Consider the following 25,803-nt stretch of genomic DNA (forward strand, 5'->3'; position numbering starts at 1 on the left):
GCAACTCGAGTCTTCAGCTTCTCGATCCGCTCCAGAAAGTCCTTCACTTCCAGCTCATGCTCATAGTGGGCTTCCCGGCCTGCATCTTCAAGTTCAAGCTCGCGGAGTGACAGTTGCTTGATCTTCCTGGCTTCCTTGATCGCGTGATACTCCAGAGTTCTGCTGTGCTTCTCCAAGGTTTGGGCATAAGACAAGAGAGCGTCGTTGGTCTTGCTTGAGATGATGTCTCCGTCTTCATTTCTCCGGGATACAGCGAATAGGTCTGGAGAAATAGGGCAGCCTTTGTATTCATCCTTGATACGTCTGAGTGCACAATGGATCGCCATGTCCCTTCCGAGAATCCAGCTGGGTGCCATGACCTTGAAATCCATCGGCTCAGTGCGCGGTTTGAATGTCCTTCCGGGAATGTGCACCTCGATCCTGTAGTGTGAATCCTCCGGGTAAGACGAAGTTGGCTTCCCTGTGATAGTCGGCAGAGCAATCCTCAAATCCTTGGTGATCTGCACCAGCTATTTTCCGAACGGCATAGTGGTGTCGGGCTGGCAAAACTCCGTGAACTTAACAGGGATGAAGGTGGCCATCTAACCATGGGAAAATCGGAGAGAAGTCAGAAATGATCAGAAGAGGAAATAGAAGATATAAGTGAAAATAGTTTTCTTCCTAAGGCTTTTCCATTCCTAGAGGTTACGTCCTAAGGTCAGCGTGTGCTTTGAATACCATTTCTGTAGCGACCCGACTCAACGAGTCAAGCCTCTGGTGTTTCTGTACCATCCCAAGATCATGCTGGTACACACACAGTACATAATGTATATATTCAAGAGTGCAATCACACAGCTTTATTAATCGAAATCTCATAAAGAGTACTTTATTACAATAAAGGAGTACAATAAAGCGGCTGAAGGCCATCTCATGAGATTATCTAACGAAGACTAAGCGGAAGCATCAGGTAGACGAGTCCATCCGACTCCAAGGGCATGTCGCTGAGCGTAGAATCGTAGCCTCACTCCTGGTCGGAAAAGTACTCTGCAACATGATACGTTGCAGCCGTGTAGGTCAGCATATTGAATATGCTGGCAAATCATCAAGAGAGGGAGTAAAATAATAATCATCTATCTCTACATGCATATTTGGCCGGTGGAGCTAAGTTTTGCATAAAGCCAGTTTTCTCCTACAACAAAAGGGGTCGGAAGCAAAATATTACTACATGTTTGTTGTTAACGAGATGGTTCCGCCAACCAGTTCTCGTACCCGAATAGTTGTTAACACCCACATCATTATTAAGTTGTGTCGAGAGTTCAGGGGAAATTCAATGCATTCGGCTCAAGTTGTCCATGACTGTGGACACGGCTAATCGATTAGGTTGAGTACTCTGCAGAGTTTTGCACACGTTCCCCACAAGATTTGATCGCCTCCGGGTTTGTCCTCGCACTTCAGGGTGTTTGAAGACCGGATGATCAAAACATGGTCTTTCAACGGGTCCCTCTGAATCCCTGTCTGTGCCCATCCATTCCTACCGTTCGTCTACATCTGCTAGCACCGCCTGTCCAGAGTCGCCGCGTTGTCCAACCAAGCCAGAGCCCATAATGACTTGTGGCTGTGCAGGTAAGCCTTGAGTCTTGAAGTCTCCGTCCGTCCCTTTGAGCCTGGGTGAAGCTTTTCGCAGGATGACATGGCCTCTCCAGCATCCCGGGCATCCACTGGGTTTTCCAGGGAGCCGGTCAACCGTCCTTCACCCAGTGTTGCATTGCGTCCGAGGTCTTGAAAATCTAGTCTTAGTCCGGTCTTGATTATTATATCAACCTTGCATCACTCGTGGAATACACTCAACCGATAACCCGTCTACTTAAGCATAGCAAATATAACATTGTCGTCCCGGGGCCAAGTGTCAGGGTTGTTGTGTTCCTACCACATGATACTACAACTAGAATTAAAGTTTCCAAGTACCTAGGCAGCATGCAAATTGGGCAAAGAAGGTGATCTACTATGCATTGAAAACATAGATAAAATAACATGATCCAAGATGACTTGCCTTGATGATAGTTGTCCTGCTCGAGCGTCTCTAAGTAACACGCTTCGCACTCCGGATGATCTACCGATACAAACACAAAGCACACCATAAGCAATTCAATCATGCCACGAGTAAAAATAACATCAGATGCAATGATTTGCAAAAGACTACGCAAAAGAATTTATCGCGCGCCGGTAGGCAGAAACTTGTGTATGTTGAAAACACCAGTACAAATGCTTTAAAAATTCTGCAAATTCTACCACTGCAAGATTTTATCCCTAGAAAACAGTAGCAAAAAGAATCAACTCAATATCATTTTTCAAACTCCTGGAATAAGCAAAACAGTGTTTAAACTAAATCTGCTCTAACTTATATAAAACAAATTCAAACATAGACAAATTATATGTTTTTAAAAACTACAGGAAATTTGTGAGCTACTGGAAAAAGAATCAATGTCATTGGACGTAGGGATAAAAGGTTGTGATCAAAATAAGATTGAAAGTTTCTGTTTTTGAAATCTAGACAGAAAGTTACAAAACTGCTAGTGCTAAAGGGAGGCACACGTGGCAAGTTTCTACTGGCTGTAGTGGCTGTTTGTTTCGTGACTTCGGGCAAATGGCCTAAGGCTAACAAAGTCTCCGGTTAATTCACAAGTGACTAAAAGAACCTAATGGTTTTCTGGAATAAACCGAAAGGGTACTAGTGTTCTAATCCTAGCCATTGCATGGGATTGCATGGGATCTAATGGCTGAGATTGAGTGCATGAAATAGAGAGAGAGAGGTTGCTACCTGCTGCTGGAGGTGTTGCACCGGCGAGGGGACGTTGGCCGGCGGGGAAAGAGGGAGTAGCTCCGGGCGGTGGAGACGTCGGGCGGCGGGGGAGTGGTTCCTCCTCCGCGGGGAGAGGCGGCGGTGGAGAGAGAGCTCGGGGAGGGCTCCTCCTCCTGGCGAGGCCGAGGTGCAGCAGCTTTCGGGCTGTTGCTGCTGCTCGCGGCGGCGGCTAGGGCGGCGGCGGGGTGAGGTGGCGGCGGCGGGGTGAAGTGGCGGCGGCTAGGGTTGGGGAGGGGTGGCGGTGGAGAGAGGTTTATATAGGCCTAGGGGAGGTGGCAGCTATGGAAGGGGAGGGAGAGCTTTGGGAAGGAGATCACGGGAGAGGGGTAGGTCTCGGTCTGTGTGGAGAAAGGAAAGAGAAGGGGAGGAAGAAGAGAAAGAAGAGATCGCGGGGCTGATGGGGTCGGGCAGAGAGGGAGGGACGTGGGGAAGAGAAAGGAAGGAGGAGAGTGCACGGGAGGGAAAGAAATCAAGGGAGAAGAGAGGAAGCTGGGAGGAAGCTTCGGTTCCTGGGAAAAAGGAAAGAGAGGGAGAGAGAAAAACGTGGGGGGGACAAGGGAGATTGGGGACGTGGGGAGAGGGCTTGGGTACGGTGCATGGCTGTGCATGCAGGCTTGCATGCACTGCTCGACGTGCATGTGGGCAAGGGGCTGGGCTGAGCCCTTTTGGCTCGGCTTGGCAGTTTTTCTATTTATTTTTTTTGAAAAACAAACAAATAACAGCAACAAAAAGAAAGAAAAAAACAAAACAGAAAAATATATTTTTCCTAGCTAACAAAATACTAGAAAAAAAAGTAGGTACTAATATACATATATGCACTAGAATACTTAGGAGAAAAATAAAACAAAATAACATATACAACTAATATATATATAATATATATAGGAAGCCCTAGTTCCACCTAATGCAACTTTTAAAAAAATAGTTTTATGCAATAGGTCACACAACTCGATTGAAAAAAAAAACTCAACTAAAATAATTCGGAGTTTAGAAAAATTTGCTAAAACCAAAATGGTGGCTTTAACTCAGAGGGGAGAAGTCATATTATCTCCACTCCGATAAATTGCCCGTAGTCACATAACGATAAAAAAATTCAGAAGAACGAAATGATGCATAAAATATGGGATGCATATGAATGATCTATTAACATCCGAATTTGAGAAAATTGTGATGTTACAAAGTGAGTGTCTTCACCTAGCAGTAGTCCTGGGGATGGTGAACACAAAGACCTGTTTTCTGGAAATTACTTTCTAAAAAACCGGTTGCCACAACCTTGGTATCAGAGCCAGGCTGACCATTGGCTAAACCTATCTTAGCGAGGTAGTTATCCCTAACCCGGATATTCATATATCCACAACCCAACCTAGCCTACCCAATAGCCAACCACAGTGGCCATCCGACCCCATTTTTGGCAGTCGGTGCCTAACCTCTTAGCCTAGCGCTTAAGCTTTGTGTCCATGACCGACACTGGATTTGTCGCATTCTGCAGCGTGCGATGGAAGACTCCCTACCCTATATGTTAACGCCTTGCCTCAACCCAGCCAACCGCAACCTTGAGGCCACTACCCTAGTAACAACCCCTTGAGTGCAATATGCCTGACCGTGTTCTTTGCAATGGGACTGATGACCCACAAGTATAGGGGATCTATCGTAGTCCTTTCGATAAGTAAGAGTGTCGAATCCAACGAGGAGCAGAAGGAAATGACAACGGTTTTCGGTAAGGTATTCTCTGCAAGCACTAAAATTATCGGTAACAGAAAGTTTTGTGATAAGGTAATTTGTAACGGGTAGCAAGTAACAATTGTAACAAAGGTGCAGCAAGGTGGCACAATCCTTTTTGTAGCAAAGGACAAGCCTGGACAAACTCTTATATAAAGCAAGGCGCTCCCGAGGACACATAGGAATTTCTATCAAGCTAGTTTTCATCATGCTCATATGATTCGCGGTTGTTACTTTGATAATTTGGTATGTGGGTGGACCGTTTCTTGGGTGCTACCCTTACTTGGACAAACATCCCACTTACGATTAACCTCTTTTGCAAGAATCCACAACTACGAAAGAAGAATTAAGATAAACCTAACCATAGCATGAAACATATGGATCCAAATCAGCCCCTTACGAAGCAACACATAAACTAGCGTTTAAGCTTCTGTCACTCTATCAACCCATCATCTACTTATTACTTCCCAATGCCTTCACCTAGTCCCAAATAACTGCGAAGTGTCATGTAGTCGACATTCACATGACACCACTAGAGGAGAGACAATATACATATCATCAAAATATCGAACGAATACCAAATTCACATGATTACTTATAGCAAGACTTATCACATGTCCTCAGGAACAAACGTACTTACTCACAAAGCATATTCATGTTCATAATCAGAGGAGTATTAATAATCATTAACGATTTGAACATATGATCTTCCACCAAGTAAACCAACTAGCATCAACTACAAGGAGTAATCAACACTACTAGCAACCCACAGGTACCAATCTGAGGTTTTAGACAAAGACCAGATACAAGAGATGAACTAGGGTTGAGAGAGGAGATGGTGCTGATGTATATGTTGATGGAGATTGACCCCCTCTCGATGAGAGGATCGTTGGTGATGATCATGGCTTCGATTTCCACCTCTGGGAGGGAAGTTTCCCCATCATAATAGCTCTACGGGAGATCTAGATTGGTTCTGCCGAAGTTCCGCTTCGAGACGGCGGAACTTCGCCCCGAAAGTTCTGATATGATTTTTTCCAGGTCAAAACCCTTCATATAGCAGAAGATGGGCACCGGAGGCCTGCCAGGGGGCCCACAAGCCTGCAGGGTGCGCCCAGGGGTTAGGTCGCGCCCCCTCGCTTGTCACCTCCTGGTGGGTCCCCTCTGGTATTTCTTTCGCCCAATATTTTTTATATATTCCGAAACAGTTGTCCCTAACTTTTCACGACTTTTCGAGTTGTGCAGAATAGGTCTCTCATAGTTGCTACTTTTCCAGTCCAGAATTCCAGCTGCCGGCATTCTCCCTCTTCATGTAAACCTTCTAGAATAAGAGAGAAAAGGCATAAGTATTGTACTATAATATTCAATAACAACCCATAATGCAATAAATATCGATATAAAAGCATGATGCAAAATGGACGTATCAACTCCCCCAAGCTTAGACCCCGCTTGTCCTCAAGCGAAAATCGAGATCGATAAATATGCCCACATGTTTAGAGATAGAGGTGTCGATAAAAATAAAATAGGGACACGAAGGCATCATGGTTATCATTAGAACAACAACACAATATTGACATATAATTTCTTATGCTAGAGTAACAATTCGTTCACAAGGTAAAATATGAATCAAGAACTCTATTGAGAACTAACAAACAATGATTTCAGTCATTGAACCAATTCCAATTTATAGCAACATGGGAAAGAGTCAATATAATAGCTTGTAAAGAAAATCCACATACTCAATCATCTTATAGTCTTTCATAATTGGTAACACTCGCGCGGTACCTATGAGGTCAAAGCTTCAATCAGGCACAGAGAAAGATAGGGGCTTATAGTTTTGCCTCCCAACTTTTACCTCAAGGGTAATGTCAACAATAATAACTCATGATCACACACATACGAGTGGAAATATTTGTCTAGATCATTCCCCAACACATGACGCTTGCCAAAAGATAAAGGCAAAATAAACAAAATGGTGAAGATCACCACGACTCTTACATAAAGGTAAATACTAGAAAGTAAAAGTAACACATAGGCCCTTCGCAGAGGGAAGCAGAGGTTTTCATGCACTTTTATAGTTGGATGTGCAATCCCTTAATGCAAAAGAACGTTCGTTTATATTGCCCCTTGTGAGAAAGAACTTTATTATGAAGTATGTCGCTTGTATTTCTTCCATTTCACAAGTTTGTATAAATTTTATTTTCCTCACACTAATAGATCACACATATTTTGAGAGAAAATTTGTATTGCTTGCACCGATGACAACTTACTTGAAGGATCTTACTCAATCCATAGGTAGGTATTGTGGACTCTCAAGGCAAAACTGGGTTAAAGGTGTTTGGATGCACAAGTAGTATCTCTACTTGGTGCGGAAGTTTTTGGCTGATATGGAGTGGAATCAACCGACACATGTTGAAGGATCTATAACCATATAACTTCTATTCGGAAATAAGCAAACATAACTCATTATGTTGTCTTCCTTGTCCAACATCAACTTCTTAACATATAATATTTAACGGGTGCTCACAATCACAAAAGATGTCTAAGATAATATATTTATATGTGAACCTCTCTTTCTTTATTACTTCCTTTTAATTGCAACAATGACCAATAGCTTCGTTTGTCAACTCACAACAAATTTCAGTCGACATACTTTTTATATGTGAAGTCATCACTCCCCATAAGATCATTATATATACTCTTTTGCTTTTATTCTGTACTTCTTCCTATTTCAATTTCTCAAGATCATAGCAAGCAAGCAAAGCCCTCAACTCAAAACTACTCTTTATTATATAACTCTTGGACTTGCTTACATAGGGGGATCATAAAGCAAAACTTAAAACTAGATCACACTAAAACTTTATTCTACTAGATCAAGACATTACCAAAAGGATCGAACGAAGAAATTAAAAGGTGTGATGGTGATATGATACCCGGGCACCTCCCCCAAGCTTAGCACAAGCCAAGGGGAGTGCCCATACCCATGTGCTTAGTTGTCTTTCTTCGGAGGTGATGAGGTTGTATTCTTGGCGATGATGCCCCTTAGAATGTGATTCTCCTCCTTAAGCTTATTATTTTGCTGTCCGAGATCCATTATTTCCTTGCAAATTTTTACAGTGATGGTTAGAGCTCCCATAACCCATGGATGTTTCATTGTTGTGGGGGAAGAAGAAACACTTTTTTCATGTTTTCATAAGTAAGCAATTTAGCATTGGCAGGGATAACCGAATTCCGAATTGCTGAGCTCTGAAGTTCTTCCAACATGGCTCCAGGTTGTAGACGAGAGGTAACTTCTTGGTCTTCCTCCATGGCATCTATCCTTTTCAATTCGAACTCCATCTCTCCCTCCTTGGCCAGCCCGAAGTGCTTGGTTTTGCTGAATGCTCCACACCCCGGTGTCAGGTGAGAGGCACAACTCTCCCCGACCGACTCTTGCGGAGACATCTTGCTTTAAATCTGCTACAGAAACATCTCAAAATGAAAACAAGGTATATTATCATGATACGAAGGTCAAAACCTTTGGGAGATTATATAATGAATTTTTACCGACCCGAAAGAGTATATCACAAGAAAAGGGAACCCGGAGGGTACACGGGGTGGCCACAAGCCTGCAGGGCGCGACCAGGGGGTAGGTCGCACCCCTTGGCTTGTCACCTCCTCGTGCACTTTTTGGACTGCTTTAAATTTTCCTACTTTTCTAAATATTCCACAACTGATAAAAATTGACATTGGAAAAGTTTTGGAGTCGGTTTGCTGACCATAACACATACCTATTCCTTTTCGGAGTTTGAAACATTCTTATAGGTCTCCCTAGTGTACTCCTCCGGAGTTATGGTAATTATAATATTGGTTTCAACATTTATTGGAGTACCTGATATATAATGTTTGATTCTTGGCCCATTTACCACCTTAGGATATGTGCCTTCGGCGTTGTTGATCTTGATGGCACTGGAATGATATAGTTCCTCGATAATGTAAGGCCCTTCCCATTTAGAGAGAAGTTTTCCTGCAAAAAATCTTAAACGTGAGTTGTGTAGCCGGACATGATCACCTATATTGCATTTGATATTTTGTATCCTTCTATCATGCCATCTCTTAACCCTTTCTTGAAACAACTTAGCATTCTCATGGGCCTGGCTTCTCCATTCATAAAGCGAGCTAATGTCAAATAACCTCTTCTCACCAGAAAGTTTAAATTCATAGTTAAGCTCGTTAATTGCCCAATAAGCTTCATGTTCTAGATCTAGAGGTAAATGACATGCTTTATCATAAATAATTTTATACGGGAACATACCCATAGGGTTTTTGTAGGTGGTTCTATAAGACCATACTGCATCATCAAGTTTCTTAGACCAATTTTCTCTAGATCTATTAACAGTCTTTTGTAAGATCGATTTAATTTCTCTATTTCTCAATTCTACTTGACCACTAGACTGAGGATGATGAGGAGATGCAACTCTATGGTTAACATCATACCTAGCAAGCAATTTACGGAAAACGTCGTGAATAAAGTGCGAACCACAATCAGTCATTAAATATCTAGGGACTCCAAATCTTGGGAAAATGACTTATTTCAGCATTTTAATAGAAGTGTTATGATCGGCATTACTAGTTGGAATAGCTTCTACCCACTAAGTAACATAATCAACAGCAGCTAGAATATGAGTATACCCATTGGACTTTGGAAAAGGTGCCATATAATCAAAACCCCAGACATCAAATGGTTCTATAACAAGAGAGTAATTCATAGGCATTTCCTGACGTCTACTAATATTACCAATTCTTTAACATTCTTCACAAGACAAGAAAAACTTACGAGCATCTTTGAAGAGAGTAAGCCAATAAAAACCAGATTGTAATACCTTGTGTACAGTTCTATCTCCAGCGTGATGTCCTCCGTAGGCCTCGGAATGACACTTGTGTAGGATTTGTCACTGTTCATGATCAGGCACTCAACACCTAATAAAACCATCTGCTCCTTCTTTATAAAGATGTGGATCGTCCCAAAAGTAATGTCTTAAATCATAGAACTTTTTCTTTTGTTGCTATGTGAAACTAGGCGGTATAAATTTAGCAACAATGTAGTTAGCATAATCAACATACCAAGGAGCACTCTGTGAAGCATTTATTACAGCTAATTGTTCATCAGGGAAGCTATCATCAATAGGTAGTGGGTCATCGAGAACATTCTCTAATCTAGACAAGTTATCTGCTACGGGGTTATTAGCGCCCTTTCTATCAATAATATGCAGATTAAATTCTTGTAGCAGAAGAACCCGTCTAATAGGTCTAGGTTTAGCATCTTTCTTTTCCATAAGGTATTTAATATCAGCGTCATGAGTGTGAACAGTTACTTTGGAATCAAAAATTTAAGGTCTAAACTGATCACAAGCAAACACAACTGCTAAAAATTCCTTTTCAGTGGTAGCGTAGTTTCTTTGAGCATTATCTAGAGTTTTCCTAGCGTAATCGGTAACATTTGATTTCTTATCAACTCTTTGTCATAGAACAGCACCAACAACATAATCACTAGCATCCCACATAATTTCGAAGGGTAGATTCCAATCAGATGGTTGAACAACAGGTGTAGTGATCAAGGCTCTCTTAACAATTTCAAATTGTTCTACACAATCATCATAAAAAATGAATGGAATGTCCTTTTGCAAAAGATTAGTGAGAGGCTTAGAAATCTTAGAGAAGTCTTTAATAAACCTCCTATAGAAACCAACATGACGAAGGAAACTTCTTATACCTTTCATATCTGTTGGACACGACACTTTTTCAATAACATCAACTTTAGCTTTATCAACTTCAATACCTCTTTCAAAGATTTTCTGTCCCAAGACAATGCCTTCAATAACCATAAAGTGGCACTTCTCTCCAACTGAAGACAAGATTAGTTTCTTCACATATCTCCAAAACTCGATCAAGGTTGCTCAAGCAATCATCAAAAGAAGTTCCGTAAATGAAAAAATCATCCATGAAAACCTCCAGAATATTTTCACAAAAGTCGGATAATATAGCCATCATACATCTTTGAAAGGTAGCAGGTGCATTGCATAAACCAAAAGGCAATACGTCTATAAGAAAAGGTACCAAAAGGGCAAGTAAAAGTGATCTTCTCTTGATCCTCTTTTGACACACGTATTTGAGAGAAACCAGAATAGTCGTCTAGAAAGCAAAAATGTGTATGTTTGGATAGTCCTTCTAGCATTTGGTCAATAAAAGGTAGAGGGTAATGAGCTTTCCTAATAGCTTTATTTAATTTCCTAAAATCAATTACCATTCTATATCCTGTAACAATTCTTTGCGGGATCAATTCAATTTTATAATTAGGAACAACGGTAATACCTCCCTTTTTAGGGACACAATGAACGGAACTAACCCATCTACTATTAGCAATAGGATAAATTATACGTGCCTCTAGAAGCTTTAGTATTTCATTTCTTACCACTTCCTTCATTTTAGGATTTAAGCATCGTTGGTGATCCACAACTGGTTTAGCATCAGGATCTGTATTAATTTTTTGCTCGCATAGAGTAGGACTAATGCCCTTAAGATCATCAAGAGTATATCCAATAGCAGCATGGTGGTCCCTCAAAGTTTTCAATACTCTTTTCTTCATGCTCTGAAAGGTTAGCACTAATAATAACAGTATATATCTCGTTTTCATCTAGATAAGCATACTTTAGAGTATCAGGTAATTGTTTAAGCTCAAACACGGGATGACCCTTGGGTGGAGGAGGATCCCCAAGTATTTCAACATGCAGGTTGTGTTTCAAAATAGGTTGCTGATCAAACAAAATCTTATCTATTTCCTTCCTTTCATTCATATGCCCATCATTTTCATGGTCTAGCAAATATTGTTTTAAGGGATCAGTAGGAGGCATAGCGAAAGAAGCGAGACCAATAATTTCATATTTACTAGGCAATTCTTTGTCATGGGGTTGTCTATGAAATTTTGAGAAATTGAACTCATGAGACACATCCCCAAAACTTACAGTAACCGTTTATTTCTCACAATCAATCTTAGCATTAACATTATTCAAGAAGGGTCTACCAAATATAATGGGACAAGAATCATATTGTGGGGAACCAAGAACAAGAAAATCAGTAGGATACTTTATTTTCCCACACAAGATTTCAACATCTGTAACAATCCCAATTGGTCCAATAGTATCTCAATTAGCAAGCTTGATGGTCACATCAATTTCTTCTAATTCAGGTGGTGCAATATATTTCATAATTTCTTGATATAAGGTAAAGGGAATTGCACTCACACTAGCACCCACATCATATAAGCCATGATAACAATGATCTCCTATTTTAACAAAAACAACATGCATGCCAACAATAGGTCTATGTTTACCTTTAGTATCAGGTCTAGCAATTCTAGCAGCTTCATCACTGAAATGAATGACATGCCCATCAATATTATCAACCAAGAGATCTTTAACCATAGCGATATTAGGTTCAACTTTAAATTGTTCATGAGGTATAGATGTTCTAGTACAACTCTTACGAACCACATTTGAAGCTTTAGCATGTTCCTTTATTCTAACAGGAAAGGGTGGTTTCTCAATATAAGCAATAGGAATAACAGGATGACCATTATAAATAATAGTTTCTTCTTCAACTTTAATAGGTTAAACCACTTTAACTTCAATGTGAGGATGATACTTAAACCACTTCTCCATGGGGAGATCAACATGAGTAGCAAAAGATTCATGGAATGAAGCTACTACATCAGAGTCAAGTCCATATTTAGTGCTAAAATCACGAAAAGCATCGGTGTCTATAAAGGTTTAACACAATCGAACTTAAGGCTTATACCTGACTCATTACCTTCGTCGAGTTCCCAATCTTGAGAGTTGCATTTAATTCTTTCCAATAAGTCCCATTTGCATTCAATATATTTCTTCATAAAGGAATCATCACAAGAAGTATCGAGCATGGATTGATCATTACGAGAGAGCCGAGCATAAAAGTTCTGAATAATAATTTCCCTCGGGAGCTCATGATTGGGGCATGAATATAAAATTGACTTAATACTCCCCCAAGCTCGAGCGATTCTTTCTCCTTCACGAGGCCAAAAATTATAAATATAATTCCGATCACGTTGAACCAGATGCATAGGATAAAACTTGTGATGAAATTCCAATTTCACTCGATTGTAGTTCCATGATCCAATATCTTCACATAGACTATACCATGTCAATGCCTTCTCCTTCAAAGATAAAGGAAAGACCTTCTTATTGACATCATCCTTGGGCAGACCTGCAAGCTTAAATAATCCACAAACTTCATCCACACAGATTAGATGCAAATCAGGATGTAGTGTTCCATCTCGTGCATAAGGATTAGCTGGCAGTTTTTCTATCATACCCGAAGAAATTTCATAATAAATATTTTCAGTAGGTGCATTAGATTGAGGAGCATATCTTTGTGCTTCCGGACGGGGTGAATATACCCCAAACAAGCCCCTCGAATGATTATTTTCCATAGTGACAAGTGACAATAAATTTCAGCACAGTATATAAATTTTTCCTGAGCAAGTTCCACTCACCAAAGGTGCTTCACTCCTCGGAAATAGTACCAGAAAAGAGTCTTGATGACCCACAAGTATAAGGGATCTATCATAGTCATGTCAATAAGTAAGAGTGTTGAACCCAACAAAGAGTAGAAGGAAATGACAAGCGGTTTTCAGTAAGGTATTCTCTCCAAGCACTGAAATTATCGGTAACAGAAAGTTTTGTGATAAGGTAATTTGCAATGGGTAGCAAGTAACAATTGTAACAAAGGTGCAGAAAGGTGGCCCAATCTTTTTGTTGGCAAAGTACAAGCCTTGGAAAACTCTTATATAAAGCAAAGCGCTCCCGAGGACACATGGAAATTTCTATCAAGCTAGTTTTCATCATGCTCATATGATTCGCGTTCGTTACTATGATAATTTGATATGTCGGTGGACCGGTGCTTGGGTGCTGCCCTTACTTGGAAAAATCATCCCACTTACGATAACCTCTCTCGCAAGCATCCGTAACTACGAAAGAAGAATTAAGATAAATATAACCTTAGCATGAAACATATAGATCCAAATCAGCCCCTTACGAAGCAACGCGTAAACTAGGGTTTAAGCTTCTGTCACTCTAGCAACACGTCATCTACTTAGTACTTCTCAATGCCTTCCCCTAGGCCCAAATTATGGTGAAGTGTCATGTATTCGACATTCACATGACACCAATAGAGGAGAGACAACATACATCTCATCAAAATATCGAACGAATACCAAATTCACATGATTACTTATAGTAAGACTTATCCCAGGTCCTAGGGAACAAACGTAATTACTCACAAAGCATATACATGTTCATAATCAGAGGATTGTTAATAATCATTAAGGATATGAACATATGATCTTCCACCAAGTAAACCAACTAGCATCAACTACAAGGAGTAATCAACAGTACTAGCAACCCACAGGTACCATTCTGAGGTTTGAGACAAAGATCGGATACAAGAGATGAACTAGGGTTTGGAGAGGAGGTGTTGCTCATGAAGATGTTGATGGAAATTGACCCCCTCTCGATGATAGGATCATTGGTGATGATGATGGCTTCGATTTCCCCCTCCGGGAGGGAAGTTTCCCCGATAGAATAGCTCCGCCGGAGCTCTATATTGGTTCTGCCGAAGTTCCGCCTCGAGACGGTGGCGCTTCACCCCGAAAGTTCTGATATGATTTTTTCTAGGTCAAAACCCTTCATATAGCAGAAGATGGGCACCAGAGGCTTGCCAGGGGGGCCACAAGCCTGTAGGGCGCGCGCATGGGGGTATGTCGCGCCCCGTCGCTTGTGACCTCCTGGTGGGTCCCCTCTGGTATTTTTTCGCCCAATATTTTTTATATATTCCAAAATAGTTCTCCGTAACTTTTCAGGACTTTTGGAGTTGTGCAGAATAGGTCTCTCATAATTGCTCCTTTTCTAGTCCAAAATTCCAGCTGCCGGCCTTCTCCCTCTTCATATAAACCTTGTAAAATAAGAGAGAAAAGGCATAAGTATTGTACTATAATATCGAATAACAGCCTGTAATGCAATAAATATCGATATAAAAGCATGATGCAAAATGGACATATCAGAGACCACCATGGCCGAGCCTGGAGACTTCGTAGTCATCCTCGCCGACGTCAGCCGCCAAGTTTTTGGCATAGAAGAGCCTCCAAACTATGTTGTACATGAGGAGCGTGCGAGTGCGTTTATTCATCACTTTTGGGCCTTGGTGCACATCTATGGAGGGAGTCTCTCGTTGGAGTGCCCTCACCATTTCACTGGTAGAGCAGCTACCAGCGAAGCGCAAGGCCGTCAGCTTGTAGCCCGAGAGGCTATACTCCAGTTGCGACGTCTGTCGCCATGGATGAATAGTAGACCGTTCTGGTGCTATCCTAGTCATGAAGGCTGTGGTAGTCTAACCCGAGTTGCGAGCGAAGACCTTGAGGCAGACCCTGCCTTTGTGCAGGTGGTGCGATATTCGATAGCACAGGAGGCACTCATCGATCAGATCACTTCTGGCCTGGTCATGAGCCGCGTGCTAAATTCTCGCCGAACCCCGACAAGCGATGAAGCTGCAACCGCCCCCAGCAACCTGAACATCTTGGTTGGGAGACCAATTAGATATCTGAGGTTCGCCCCAGCCTTTATGTTAGCCGACCCAACCATGACCCCGACTGAACTTCACCGCAATTTTGATGCCTTTTGTAATGAAGATATGCCAAGGGTGCGCCATCCGAGACGTTATCGCCACCGCAACCCTGCAGCCCCGTTCCATGGCCCTGTTGACTCTAGAGCCATGGAAAATGGAGGAGCCTTAATGGTTAGTGAGCCCGTACACTCAGAGGCAAATGAAGGCGGAGCGGGTCCATCAGAGTAGGTGTCTGGCCTTAGTACCAAGTGTCGCCCAGTAAGTTTGTATTCCCATGTTGTAATATACACTGTTTAAAATAAAATTGCAGGATGCGTGCATGCCTTTGTTTTTAAAGGTAGATTTGCATAGAACAGTTTGCATGGCCTTAGATTAAATTTTTCGGTGTGGGCACCTATCCATCAAGCCAGCTAACCGAGTGATGTGTCACTTGGGAGTTGATAGCCGAGTTTCCACCCCGATAAACGAGGCCACACTAGTGTCATACCGTGTGTCCCTCAAACCAGGCACCTATTGAGGGCACCCATGAGCGCTCCTATCACTTCTCACTAAATGCACTACCCTGAGCCCGTCCTCCCCACAACTACCCATTGGGATTCATCCGGAAATTCCGGATGCAACCCCCACAATGGAAACCATGTTGCCTCGCAGCCAGTATAGAGCAGCCCTAGTGTAACCATCCCTTGTACTTCACGTCATCACCAAGAGCGTTGACCCAGCAGTCAGTGGATTGATTCCACACCCTTGTTGCTGGGAAATTTGCCAGGTTTTTCTTTGGTAGGCTGTTGTTTCCAGACAAAAAGGGGGCACATTCTCCGAACTCCTTCTGGGAGAAGTAAAATGTGTTTCCCCGACCGAGAATATTTTCGCAGGAACGCTTGCCCATATCTCGTTGATCGCCCTCATAGTGTATGTTAGTCTAGTAGTATGTCTTCCTCACGCTAGGTGACTGACGATATATTATATGATTGCTTTGTTTGCACCTGCATATGGGTGACTATGTGTTATATGATTGCTTTGTTTGCACCTGCAACTGAGTGATCATGTTCCGAGTTATCATGAGTAAATTATTTTCTTTCCCTAAGCAAATGTCGCGGACGAGATTTATTTTAAGGGGGTAATGTTTGTCACACCCCAAAAATTTAATGATATTTTTATGAAATAAAATATGGCCTACAATAAAAATTTGAGAAATAATTTGCTTCATGACTCTTTTCAAAGCCTCCTTCCCAAAAACTTTTCCTTTCAAGTGGCATTTTTAAAGACCATTTAGTGCTTGAGTCCTTGCTTGAGATCCTTTTAAATTATTTATTTGATAAAATGGGGATACTCTTTTAAATTTTACCATGTTTGTTTAAATCTTATTTTCTGGTTTTTCAATTTGATTTCAGAACCACTTCCTTTCCCTAATTGAAAAGTTCTTTCTTCCCCACGTAAATATTTTTGTAAATTATGTTGGAACCTGAGCACTTGCATCAAAACATTTCTTTTTTCTAACAAATTCATTGGAGATTTTATGTTTAATATTTTTGCCAAAGTTTCTTTTATTCAAAAATGAATTTTAATTCCTTTAAGGGCCCATTTTGCAATACAATCTTTTGACAACTTCTTCTAAAAAATCTATAAGAACTTGAAGATGACCTATGATGCCCGTGGATCACATTTTTATAAAAACTTAGCCAAGTGTTTTGGAAAATTTGAGCTTATTAACTTATTTTATATTCTGGCCCAAATTGGAGTTTATACTACAACCCCTAGTTATAATATTTCAAAAGTTATATAAAACTTTGGGGATGTCAAGTGATGCATGGGATACACTTTTATACAAAAACCCATCTTTGTGTTTTGGAAAAATCTAGCAAAACAACTCTTTTTCTGTTCTGGTCCAGTTTGGTACTTTGTACTACAACCATGTTTTCCCTTGATCTAATTAATTTGAGATTTTTAATGATTGTAGAGCACCCTACGAAACTTGATTTGAGTTCCAAAGATGAGATGCTTTGGAATATGTTTAGTCCCTGTTTTAATACTCCAAAGTTTCTGATCAGAAAAGGTTTTCTCCAAAATTTATACTAACAAATTTCTCCTTTGATGTAACTAACTTTTCCACCATGACTAACATCTAGAGAGACCCCGGGCTAGAGATTATTGTGGGCAGAAAAGATCATTTGATGCTTGTAGCAATTTATCGAACACCAGGAGTTAAATTGAACACCAAGAGTTCATAAGCAGAATTGGTATGGGTGTTAGTCTGCACTATGAAAATTGTTTCAGTGGCCAACCAGCGTGTCCTTCAGCCCCCTTTCATCATATATCTTGGTGTTGTGTAGCCCCGTAGGCAGTGGACACACCTGCCATGCTGTGGCATTTCGTCGAAAACTTGCCATGCACGCCGAGAGCACTCCCAAAGCGCACGTTTTGCACGCGCGTGCCCGAGCTGCCGCGTCCACCTTCTCCTGCCCCTTGGCTAGTCTCCAGAGCCGCGCCGCGCCTTGCCTTGCCTTGCCCGACCGTTGGTTGCCTTTCGCGTGTAAAGCTGACATCAGCCACAGTGCACGCCTAGGCGGCCTGCTGTTGACCTCTTTCGCATCTGCCGGGGCCAGCACCGCCCAAGCCACCTCTGGCTGCTAGCTGCTCTTGGACTCTCCCTGCAGCGTTCCCTCCTGCTAATGCTACCTGTGCTGCGTCGCTAGCCTGCCCATGCTAAGCCTTGTTGCCGCCCGTGTGCGCCTGAGCCATCGCTAGAGTCTGCCGCCGTCGAGCCTATTCGAAAGCCCCGGCGAACCGACTCGACTACTCCTATAAAAGGGACCCCTGAGCCATTGGGTAGTTGAGTAGCCCCTCCCCCCTGAGCCCGCAGCGCTGTCACCTCGCCGCAATTCGGCCGGAGCTTACCCCCTGCTCACGTTCGGCATCAGCACCCGCTTTCGTCCCCTGGCGCATGCGGCTAGTCCAGAGCCTCCCCTCCTTCCTAGAGCCCTCCTCTAGCCCCTGCTGCACCAAGGGATCCATTCCCGCCCCCAATTTGTCTCGGGAACCACCGGCGACGAAGCCCCTCTCCCGTCCGACGACGCCGTCCGCAATGGCCGAAGCCTTGCCTAGCTCTGAGTCTTCCACAGGTCCTCCCCAGTTCCCTAAGATGCGGCCCCTTCCCCTGCTCCATGTATGACGCCCTCTTGTGCCGGCAGTCTTCGACGGAGTCAGCCTCTGGCCATGACACGGGAGGGACGGGAAGAACCCGACAGGTGGTTCCCACCTGTCGGTGAGAGGGAGTCGTTGCCCCTCTAGCAGTGCCATGTTGGTGTGTTTTCCCTGCAGGTAAGCGTCCTAGCATGGATACACTTTCAGTTTAAGGAAAGCGTACTCCCAACGAAGCATTTCCTAATTCCTGTTTGATTTTAAAAACCGATTTAATCAGGAAGTTTTACTGGTCATAACTTTTTCACCACAACTCCAAATCAACTGATTCTTTTTCCTACCTCTCTGAAATCTCCTCTAGATTATTTACAAATTTAGTTCAAAAAATTTCCAATAACTTTTATGTGCTATTTTGAAATTGTGTGTTAATTTAGGTATTATTCAAAATAGGATTTGGAGAGAGGAGACTTGCTTGAAGATTTTGGGGTGCACATCCCCGTCCTCAAACTCCAAAGGCAAGAATCTTGAACTCTGATTTACGTAAAGTTGTGTGATGTTTGTTGTGGTGCATTGATTGCGTGATTTTAGGTTATGTTGATAAAAATATTGCATGAAATCATACCTTGCATAAGAGCATTTGATGGATATTTTTTTGCTAAGTATGTGGGAGGAAAGTGGTGAAGGGGTACTGCCTCATGCCTCGTATGCTATGTTGGTCCGGACAACCTCGGAGTAAGGTGTGTCGTGGTTGAAATGAGACCATGGGCTGACATCTTGTTGGACCAGAGTGGTCATTGAAAGCGTGTCGGGGTGTGATGGTAGTAACCGTGAAATAATTCCTTCGGCAAGATTGTGTGGTACTAACCCTTGCAAGAAAATATTAAACCTCCTAAGTCGACCGTAGATCGAGTCTTGTTTGTGTGTCACCTTACCTTCCGTGCTGCCGCAAGTTTTCCTGAAAGTGAATATGGTTCAGTAGGTCGTAAACCTATTACCAGGTACACACCAAGTAGAGAGGCCGGGATGAAGGTATCCATGGACCTGGAGTAAATCCAGTCATCCGGTCAGGGGGCATGGGTGTTTCCGATCTAGGACTGAGAGGGAATGGCCCTTCCCTTGTAGCGCGCGGTATAAATTTGATCCCATGCTAGTTGCGGTTGGAGCCTACCCGTCCTATTGTTTTCCCTTGGCAGCGTAGCCCAGGTGAGGCCAGTCTTTGCCGGGGGAAATGGGTGAGTATTGGTTCTGAGAGTTTACTTCTAAAATACCATAAGCGGGATAAGTCCGAGTGACTATTGAAACCCGTGGGTTGTGGGTAAAGAGTACAGCCTCTGTGGAGTCAAAACTATTCGAGTAGCCGTGTCCATGGTCAAGGACGACTAATTAAGTAGTCAAGTGCCGGTCTTCAGAGGAAGTTAAAGAAATCGTGAGACTAAGCATGAAATATGGTGGATGATCATATTATAATTTTTACTGTGGACTATCCCCCTTTGATTTTAATGGATGGATATCCCTGGGACGGTTCTACCTCCTGGATATTCAATATTTATTTTTGTTTCATATAAGCCCCTTATGTGGTGTCGCTTAGACGGCCGACTGTGGCATGCTCGTTATTATTCCTTATAAGCCCTTACTGTGGTGTCGCTTAGACGCCCGACTGTGGCATGCTCATTGTTATTCTTAATAAGCCCTTTTTATGGTGTTGCTTAGACGCCCGACTGTTGTCATGCTCGTTATTATCTCTTAACAAGCTCTTTCTGTGGTGTCGCTTAGACGCCCGACAGTGGCAACTGTTATTACTTGCATGTGAGCCCTTTAGGTGGTGTCGCTCCAATGCCCGACTGCGACACGCATGTTATTACTTATTCATTGTTACCCTTCCTTGCTTGTTTAAACAACATTGGTGGAAACGGCTTATCTGCATGAATGAATCCATGAATTAATTCGTATGGCATGATAAAGTATTAAATGGATTATGCATGCATCTCACCTACCTTACTTATGTGTTTTCTTGATGTTTGCGAGTACATTCAAAGTACTCACTCGCTTGTCCCTGGCTATTGTCTTGGCCAGATTGCGTTCGGAGAGGAGCATGATACCGTCAACCTTGGAACCTAGGAGTCCAGGATAGCAGCCTTGTGGGATAGGAATTTATTCAGGTAATCTGTTCTTGTGGGAATGGAGTCCCATAGACACTGGAGATTCCTCAAGTCGCTTTCGCCGTCATCCTCAGACTTATGTCCAAACCAGTAGACCTTCATGGTAATGTATCCCAGATTTTGTATTTTGCTTGGATATTCTATACCAAGTGAGTGTGTACCAGCTAACAATAGTCCTCGGGCTAGTGAACACAAAGACATGTTTTCTAGAAATTACTTTCTGAAAAACCGGTCGCCACAACTTGCTACCACATCCGTGAACAAGTCCATCTCCAACCTTGAAAAATATGACAACGTCAACAACACTTATGTCTATGATGATGACTTTGCTCCCACCTATTGCTTCATGGCAAAAGGTTCAAAGGTACCAAGCCACACATCCTCTTATGATTCTAGTGACTCTAAACCTGATAATTATCAAAAACCCAGTTACTATAAGCTTGCCAACATTGCCACTAAGCAACAAAGTGCTATTGAAAAGCTTCAGAAAGTGCTAGACAACAGTGATGACTTGTCGAACGATGAAATGAATCGTACTCAAATCCTCACTTAAGATGTTCAAAGTCCCTAGTCTAGATTTGATAGTCTTCAAGATCGTTATCGTACACTCTTGGCTGATCATGAGAAGCTTTCCTATGAATTTCTTCAAAGGAAGCTAGATCTCGAGAAGTTGAAAATGTCCCATGATGATCTTCGAATGTAAAATGATTCATTGCTTGCTCAACAGATCAGTACTACTGAGGAAGATTTCATTCCACCATGTCTGAAATGCATCGAACGTGAAACTACTAATTCTTTACCTGAAACTTCAAATATTTCTGTCACTACAATTCTTCAATTGTTCCTATGGTAAGCAATTCCTCACCTGAGGAAACCACAAATGTTACTAACGAAAATGCAGGGTTGAAGGAACTGTATGTGACATGCATATATAAAAGTTTCAAAGGGCATCAAACCCTCCGCGATGTGCTCAAACAACAGATTCTGAACAGGAACCCGAGGAAAGAGAACATTGCCTTTGAGAGGGAACTGAGTGTTGATCGGTCATACTGGAAACCTGAGCAGTACCCCAAAACCTCACGGGTTCCTGCAAAAGGACCTCATGTTGATCCATCCACCCTAACAGGCTTTGTATGTGAAATGTCTTACTCCTCTAATGAGTCTTTTGACTCTAACTATAAACTCTTCAAAAATCAAGCAGGTGAAGTATTCACTAGATATGTTGGAACTAACTACAGGAATGGACCACCCCTGAGGAAAATCTGGGTTCCCAAAAGTAGCTTGGAAAGTCTTCACGTGAACATCCTCATGACACCACTAGTTCAGAACAGGAACCCCAGATCAAATTCCTCAAATGGACCAAAGTCTTCACGAGGATCAAATTCCTTAAATGGTCAAAACTATGCTCGTACCCACACTAATCCTTCTGATATGCAGGGAAACTACAAGGGACATGAATATGTGCACTACTCCTTAAATATTTATGTTCATAAGTCATCAAAGAATTTCTCTACCTATTCATTTGAGTAATCTAACCCCCTATTGTGAAAACAAGTGCATTAGCGTCAATGCCTCAATTCTCATATGGTGGTCGCAGTATGATGAACTCTTTACTGCCCCTTCAGATATGGATGGTAAAGAAATCGAGCTATTCACTTCTGCTGGTCAGGTCTCAAGATGAAAGTCATCATCTGAAGAATTTGCTGGATACATGAGGAAATTGCTTGATAGGACGCATGCTAAAGCATGATGACAGGATCTATCATTTCACATGTCCTCATTATGTCCTTAAATTTATTTTATGTGATGAAATTAAGGTCTGATGAAATTGATATCATATTCTTCAATCCGAAGCATATGAGATGGTAAGCAGTACTAATTCATCTGCAGGATGACCAACCCAAGACCACAGAGTGGGTTCTTGACAGTGGGTGTACTAATCACATCAGTAGGGATAAAAGCTTATTGATAAATATCCCACTGACTCCATCACCACTGAAGCATATCACCTACGGTGACAAAGGTAAAAGCAAGGTATTGGGACTTGGTAAGGTGGCTATCTCTAAGGACGGGCACATGGACAAAGTCATGCTTGTCGAATCCCTCGGGTTTAACCTCGTGTCAGTCTCAATGCTTTGTGATCTTGATATGATTGTCATCTTTGGAAAATATAGATATGAGTCATCATGGAATCTGACAAATCCAAAGTCTTCGAAGGCTTTACGAGAGCAGACTTGTATATTGTTGATTTCTCTATAGCCCCTCAGCCAGCCACGTGTCTACTAGAAAAAACCTCAGAGGGGTGGCTATGGCATCGATGCCTTGGTCATACAGGCATAAGATTCCTAGAGAATTCAAATTCCTCAGAAAGTCCTCAACTGAAGAAAATGGAGGATGACAAGAAATAGAAGGGTGGCAAGAAGCCAGACCAAAACACTACCTTCAAAATTCCCGATGACATCTATGTTCATTATTGTACGCTTGATGAAGAAATTCATGGGAAAGAAACCTCTGCGAAGCGCAAGATCGGGCTTCAAAAGATTTAAAGGAGATGGGCTCAGGAGTGGAAGAAATACAAGTATGTCACTCCTAAGTACACCAAGAAGTTTGCCGTCAAGCCTCCTTGCACTAGACCTCCTCTGGGAGAACAACAAAGTGCCCATCCCACAAGCATGGTCACTATTGAAGACTATCCTGATGAAAAAGCCAAGTATTTGGCAAAATTGAGGAAAAATGTCAAATAAGTTGTGATGGAGTTCAATGAGGATTCTACTGCTGCAGCTACTGCTGCATCCTCCTGTGGTGCTCAGGGTTTAGCCACTGAACAACCTCCCATGAAGGCAGTGATGAAGACATCAGGTGTCAAGCCAAAGTCCTCAACAACACTTCCAAACAGCAAATTCCTCAGACAAATCCAACTGTGTGTGTAAAGTCCTCAACGGCTACAAAGTGCTCAACTGCAGCAAAGTATCCACTTCCTGTGTAGCCCCAGTCTAGTCAGCAACCAACAGGGACCTCAGTTCCCTCAAAACCATCAGTCTCTGGCACAGCACACAAATCCTCAAGTGGCATACTGAAGACAAAGATGACTACTCGGCGAGGAACAAGGCCCAGTCCAAACAGAGTTGTCCTCAATGTTCCCTCTGCATCAGAGGGAAGTGGTTAATATGATGATGAAACTCTTCAAGCCATCATCAGGAACAAACAAGAAAGGGTTGCACAAGCTAAAGGTGCCACCATTCCCCTCGCATTGGATCCGAAGGTGATACTGGATTTCATCGATCTTTGGTACAAAGATCCCAACACACCAATTGATGATTTTAAGCTTCCACCTGGACCCAGTCACATGGTGGCATTATTAATAAATGAAGAAAAATGGAAGGCTCAGCAAGCCAAACAAGCTCAGAAAGCAATGGTTCAAAAGGAGAAGTATTTGCAACAAAATCTTCTGACCTTGAAGCCAGAGCAACTTGTCTCCACTCAAGATGAGCTGAAAACCCTCACTGAGAAACACACAAGTCTTCATGATGAGAGTAAGGGAGTCAAAGTGAGGTTTGTCAAGCATGCTACTAAAACCATTGCAGAATATAACAACAGGGTTGCATTCCAAACGCAACCATCAATTCCTCAGGGCAGCTACACTACAGACTTGGCTGATGAAGATGAAGAACATGTTGCTAATGCACCCGCTCCTGATGAACCTGCAGCTGAGGGAACTGTTGAAGAATATGCCAGGCCTGCAACTGAATAGGCAATTCCTGAAGAAAATGCTCCGTCACCAAAGTATTCAGCGGTGAAGAAAGTCAAACTTCCTTCTGCATCAGAAGTGAAGAAAACAAAAGCAACTAAAAAGGAAGGCAAGAAGAGAAAGGCATTAATAGCTTCAAAGTCTTCAGAGGCAAAATGCCTGAAGACTCTGACCACTTCTTCATCTTCTCCAATTGATGCAACTTCTCTCACTGTTGCACCTTCCTACATGATTGTACCCTTTGGTGAGGAAAATGTCATTCAAGAAAGGGACGAGGAAATGGAATAAAATCGGTCTGCAGCTTCCACGCCCATTGATGAGGAAATTGAAACTCATCAAATTCCTCAAGCCTCAACTCCTCCTCCTCAGAACCCTGAGATGACTGCTGAAGAAAAGGAGGACGATGTGGACATTGGCTACAACACACCTGTGATTCAAGATGACTTTTGGGAACAGACTCATACAAACTCACGAATGGTCCCTCCAATTCCTCAAATCCCTGAGTCCCCTACAGCCACTGAAATTCTGACTGGCTCTGAAGAAAATAGCTCTCAAGTGAAGTCTACTCCTACACAGGAATCAGCTATGTCAGCTGATGAAAATGCAAATGTTGAAGGAACTATTGTGCCCGTAACTGATACACTAACTCAGCATATTCATAAGACTAAAGAACATGTGGCCGAAGACTCTGCTCTGGCACAATATGAAGAATCTACTGGTGAACCACATGTTCCAAATCCTCGGGCAGCTGTTGTGGTGGCTCAAATTCCTCAAGCAGGGAATACCCGAAGACTTGGAAGCCGCTTCAAGCCAAATCTTCAGCCGAAGGATATCAAACGCTACAAAGGAAAAAGGCCAAAGTTTCACAGGTCCCAATTCTTCGACGAACATCATTACTTCATTGGCCCCGGTCCATATGAATCTCCTTAGTTAAAGCGCAACAGATTTTGGACTCAAAGCCGGATAAACTACTACAGTGATGTGCTCTTCGACAAAGAAAAGGTCTTTCCTCACATGCACATTCCTCATGCAGATATGGAGGAAATTTCTTCATACGAACCAGTACTAAGAGTTCTTCACGATTCTGGACTGCTGCCTTTCTGCTCTGACATCTGTGACTAGAATGAAGAAATCATTCTTTAGTTCTATGCTACACTTCATTTGTCAGGAGATCCCAAAGATGTCAACACATGGGTTCTGGACTGGATGACACAGGATACACACTTCAAAGCCCCTGCTACTGAATTGCTTCAGGCCCTTCCTGTGCCAATACCCTCAGATGGAGCTAGATGCGTATATGAGGAACCTGAACTGGGAGATTATTATATGCGAGTCCTCATGAAGCCATTCACACCTGGTCAGCCACCAAGAACCAAATTCCTCTCAAAGGAATTGATCTATGTGCCAAGGACAATCTATCGCATCTTGGCCAAAACCTTCTATCCTATCAAGGGTCATGACTCAAATGATGAAGAAATAGTGGACATCATGAAGAATTTGCTCTTTCACAT

The sequence above is a fragment of the Hordeum vulgare genome, chromosome 1H, assembly GCF_904849725.1.
Source record: "Hordeum vulgare subsp. vulgare chromosome 1H, MorexV3_pseudomolecules_assembly, whole genome shotgun sequence".
Classification (NCBI taxonomy): Eukaryota; Viridiplantae; Streptophyta; class Magnoliopsida; order Poales; family Poaceae; genus Hordeum; species Hordeum vulgare.